This window comes from Aquarana catesbeiana, linkage group LG09 (genome assembly GCF_042186555.1).
Source record: "Aquarana catesbeiana isolate 2022-GZ linkage group LG09, ASM4218655v1, whole genome shotgun sequence".
Taxonomy (NCBI): Eukaryota; Metazoa; Chordata; class Amphibia; order Anura; family Ranidae; genus Aquarana; species Aquarana catesbeiana.
In genome coordinates, this window is record NC_133332.1 from 81,221,903 (window position 1) to 81,227,460 (window position 5,558).

Here is a 5,558-nt window from a genome sequence, read left to right on the forward strand (position 1 = left end):
ATGCACAGCTCTCTCTCACTCTTGTAAGAGTTTGCCAGGAAGGGAGGAGGGTGAGTCATAAAAGGGCCAATGAAAGGCTACAGAGCTGGAGGTGTGCCTCTGTGTGTGTTTTTGTAAATCCAGGAAATGAACAGGCAGCAGCTTCAGCAGCCCGCAATTAAAATGGTTGCAGCTAGGCTCAGTAGAGGGGGATTTCTGCAGCATATTTGGCAAGTACAGAAGCAAAGTATATATAAAATAATATGCAAAGTGGTTGGAGGGAAGCTTCAGAATGGAAAAGATGTTTTTATTACACATTATGTGAGCAGACTGCAGTTCCTCTTTAAGGCAAACAACAGGGTTCCATCTCTGCAACATTGTATTTATTCTGTATACCAGTTCACTCTCTGGAGTAACTGATTCATTACAATGTCCATGGTGAGCACATGAATCTCCATAAATGTTGTACATAGTGCAGAGGTTTCCCCTACATTTACCCTTCTGGTCGATTGTTTTTAGCCTATAAAGTTAGGGCTATTTTGTCTATCGGTCGAATCTTTTTTAAATCTTCTGGTCAAATGTTCTTAAAGCTTTTTCTCTTAGGATGGAATGTTGCATTTGCCCTGAGAGATGCAACAAATAGAAACTGACATTTCACACATATTACAGATGTTATGGGTATTTGTGACAGACCTAGTCGGGACAGAGGCTTTTGGAGGGGACTGAATGCCAGCCTCTTGCCCACTGATTATGGGCCCTGGCATTTGGGGGAATGGTGCTCGTTGTGAGCTGTATGCCTGGGGATCCTTGAGGTGGCATTACTTTGGATTGAGGTCCATGTCCCCCAAGACACACAGACTCTGGGGACCCGGGATATGCCATTGTGACGTGAGTCACTAATAGGGGCACAGGGTGAATGAGAACCCCACTATGATCTGTGCTAGCCAGACTGAATGCTATATATATATATATATATATATATATATATATATATATATATATATATATATATATATATATATAATGTGTGCTGTCTCATTGTGTTGTGTACTATTTGTTGTGCTAGTTTGGGGTGTGGCTGTATTCCAATGTTCTATTGTGTCTGTCTGCCTTGGATTATGGGTTGTTTATCTCTATGGAGGGAGGGGGGATTCCTCCAGCAGCCCCCCCTGCTAAGACTGTTTACTGATGAGAAGTTAAACACACCTAACCTGTGTGTCCATTGTCATTGGACAGTTTAACCCGCCCTGTTTTCCAAGGGTGGGGGGAAGTGTTTTGAAGTGGGATCTGTATAACATGTGTTTGAACCTCAAGACACACAGAGGCTCATCTCGTACTTGGGGGAGAATTATTTGTATGGGTTCCTTGTTCGGCTGATTGCAGTGTTCTGTAGCTGCCTTTGTGTTTGGGTATGGAATGTCCTAAATTACTTTAACCCTTTTCATACTCGGGGTGTCGTTACAACTGGTGGCAAGCAGCGGGATCATTCCCACAGCCCAGAAGGACAGCTACAAGAAGACACAGGCCAATGGAAGCACAGTATGAATGGCTAAAGCTCTCTACCCTCAAGGACTTACTGGAGAACCGGGTCCGACTGGCTAACAACCATAAGAAGAGGGACATTATCGCAGAACTAGTCGAAATGGATAGAACTGAAAGACCCAACATAACCGAAAGGCCCAGCATAACAGACAGGACACCCCGAAGAGGCATGGTTTGATCGGGCTGTTAAAATAAGACTGGCACATTATGGTCCTAACCCTACAGCAGAGATCATAGACCTAGTTATAGCAGCTGTAGATGCAACTTGGCTACAGCAAAGAGGTGCTGCAGCAGCAGAAGTCACAGCAGCACCAACAGAAAGGAGAGGAAAGGTACAGATACCAGCCGCCATAGAAGAGGAATTCAGAAGGAGGTTGCGAGAGATGCATATACAGCATAGAGGACCAGTATCAGAGCAGGTCCTGCTGGGATGGTCTGATTCTATCTGATGCAAACTCTAGAAGGAAGCGCTAGCCCGTGAGCAGCGACACCAGGGAAAAGTTTTCCCCTCCATCCATGTAAGGTACTGGTCACAGTATGAAGTATGAATGCTGTTATTGGTGGAACAGCCAAAGCAGGAGTGGACAGCTGAGTTAAGCAGGCTGATCCGGGCAGAGATGCAGTTGGACGAGAGCTACAGAGTCCTCCGGTGGTATGTAGCCCAAGAGTGCCCGTTGTCAGCGGATGACAGCCCCACGGAAGGCTTAGAATATGATAGAGGGGATTGTTGTATTGGAGGCTGTCCAGGGACCCTGACTTTGGGAGTGAATGGGAGTGGCGTTTGGAGGAAATAATAGAGCACAGAGAGCAAAGGCTAAATGTCTCGGAAGGGCACTGGGCACAGGAACATTTGGAGTTTCTGGCCGTTCAGGAATGGGAGCTGGAGATCGCCTACAGACAGCTGCTAGACTCTGCTCAGCAGCAGGGTGGGGCTCCCTTTACCTGGGACAATCAGGAAATACAAGTTGACAACTCTGAAATCCCGGCTGAAGAATCGGCAGTGGAAAATCTGGAGATTGCCATCCCCAAAGCTGAAGTGCTGACAACAGGGCAGAGTTCTGCTAACCTCTGCCCAGCACTGATAGAATCTTCTGGGTCCCACGGACATGATATTGTGAACTTCTATCCCCAGACACCAGTTGCAGAGACAGGGGATTTGATAGACTTTTCTGCTGAGGAAGAACAACCTGATGAGCCTCCAGCAGAAGAGCTGGTATCAGGGTCAAACTTCAGTGTGCTCTGCCCAGCACCAACAGCAGTATCTGTGGAGTTGCAAGGAACTCCCCCAGCTGAGGTGCTGGTTACTGGACAGAGGGTCCAAGACCTCTGCCCCACACCTGTGGCAGTTTCGGGGCTCATGGTGAGAAGGTGGCAATCACTTCCCAGTGGATTTCAGAGATGCAGTGAGGAGAAGCAGCCATTTTCCCTCCCCAACAAGGGTTCGTGCACCTAGGAGACAATACCAGTGAAAGGGAGTTCCAACAGCAGACGGCACCCCGGAATGATGACACCAACCCAGCTGAAGCACTGGCAACCGGGCAGAGTGCTACCAACCTCTGCCCAGCACTGGCAACAACTACAGAGTTCCAGGGAGCCGGGGCAGTCGGCCTCCCTCCTCAACAGTTAGCCGGAGCAGATGGTGTGGGGTTTCCAGCAGAAGGGCTGGCAACAGGGCAGAGTGCTGCTGGCCTCTGCCCTCAACTAACAGAGGAACAAATTCCTGTAAGGGTGGATGGGGCTTCATTCCCCACCTGTATACCCCAGGGACACTGGGTAGTCAGCCCAGATCCCCAACAGCATGATAGAGTGAGCTCAGTCACCCTGTCTTCTCTCCAGCAGCTGAAAGGACTCCAGGGAGAAGGGCCAGTCCAGGCCTCTCCCCAGCAGCAGATATGTTCTCTGAGAGAAGCAGAAGTTGGCTGGGTGAGTAATACTCTGTTTGGAACAATTTGTTTGGGGTACTGTGTGGATTCCAGTATTAGAGGACTGGAACTACTGACTAACTTCGTAGTCAACCCGTCTGGGGTCTCCTCCTGTGTTTAACTCCTGCCAAAAGGGAAGAAATGTGACAGACCTAGTTGGGACAGAGGCTTTTGGAGGGGACTGAATGCCAGCTTCTTGCCCAACGTTTATGGGCCCTGGCATTTGGGGGAACGGTGCTCATTGTGAGCTGTATGCCTGGCGACTCTTGAGGTGGCGTTACTTAAGATTCAGGTCCATGTCCCCTAAGACACACAGACTCTGGGGACCCAGGATATGCCATTGTGACGGGAGTCACTAATAGGGGCACAGGGTGAATGAGAACCCCACTATGATCTGTGCTAGTCAGACTCAATGCTGTATATATGTATATATATAATGGGGGGGCGCATGCGCGGCGCGATGCGGGACGGACGCGAGTAGCCTGAGCTCCGTCTGACCCGGACAACACAGGCCGATAATCCAGGGCCAGAGTGCTCGTTCCACAGCGGAAACATCACCCATACCTGGGTAACATACCCGTGCATGCCCGCAAGAAGATCAGGGCATATTCGCTGCCCACAACGCAACCTTACTCACTTTCTCCTGGACGCTGCAAGCAGACAGAACAGGAAGATGTCCCAAGATGGCGCCGGCACCAGCTTACATGCGGCCTCAGGGAAACAAATGCAATCCATTCCATCCAATCCCTCTCTCAGCAATGGGAACTGTGAGTACACTTCTCCCCTATCTAAAGCTGATCTAGATGCTAGTCTCACCTCCATTTTTGATAAACTAGTTGACAAGATTGAGAGTGAAGTCCATAAATCTACCACTGCATTGTCTCAAGAAATTGCCAGTATAGGTAGTCGCACTGACATTCTTGAAACCAAGCATGATGAACTCTCTCTTGCTCACAACGATTTAAGAAAGGATTATGAGACACTAGCTGACAGCTTTGCCTTCATGCAGGCGCAAGTCGAGGACTTAGATAACAGAAACAGACGCCATAACATCAGACTGCGTGGTGTTCCAGAAACAGTTACAGATCTTATACCCACTGTTTCCAAGATTTTTCACAATCTTTTACCTGATAAACCAATATCAGCCTTTACATGTGACAGAATTCACAGAGCTTTACGCCCCAAACCTCCACCTGATAAACCACCTAGAGATATCATCATGTGCATGAAAGATTTTCTGGTGAAAGAAGACATCATGCGTGCATCAAGAAACTCCCCAAATATTGCATTAGATGGCAAAAAGCTGCAAGTCTACCCTGATATCTCACCTGCCACCTTAGACAGAAGATGTAGGATGAAGGAGGTTACCAATATTCTACAAGCAGCAAGAATTAAATACAGATGGGGATTTCCATTCAAACTCACTATCCCGTATAATGGCTCAACATACACAGTATACAACATCATTGAAGGGAAAGAACTATTGGTGAAACTGGGTTTGCTTGAACCTGAACCCCCAAATAAATTTCCATCTACCCCAAGACCCTCTCCTATCTGGTCTACTCCATCCTCAAGACGTAATACTTTGGAGCAAAGAAGATGGCGCCAACCATTTTAAGATCAAGTAATCTAATATCTTCCAGCACCTCCTCAACCTTTATACTTAAAAATCTGACCAAAGTTCTCCATAACCTTTACCGTACTTCCACGGAATTTAAATCAGCATCATATCAACAGTTCTTCCAGAGCATCGTAAGTGACTTCTACTGGTACAGCACCTTCATCTTGTTTTCCTCATTGGTCTGAACTGTCACCATGACTTTTCCTCCTCCTGACCCTCCAGAAGATGAAGACATGGGGATGAGAAGAGAGATGAAAAGAAGATGAAGAGCGGAATTTTTTTTTTTTTTCTCTCCTCTTCCCCCCCCTTCCCCCCCCTCTTTCCCCCCCCTCTTTCCCCTCCCTTCCATTTCCCTCCACCCCTTCTCATTTAACCTCCTCCCTCCTCACTTCCTATACCCTAACAATCATACTGTTGTATTAGTTGTTTGTCTCTACTAACAGTATATACACAAGCTTCAGATATACTACTTTTGAAAACAAAGACACTTCCTC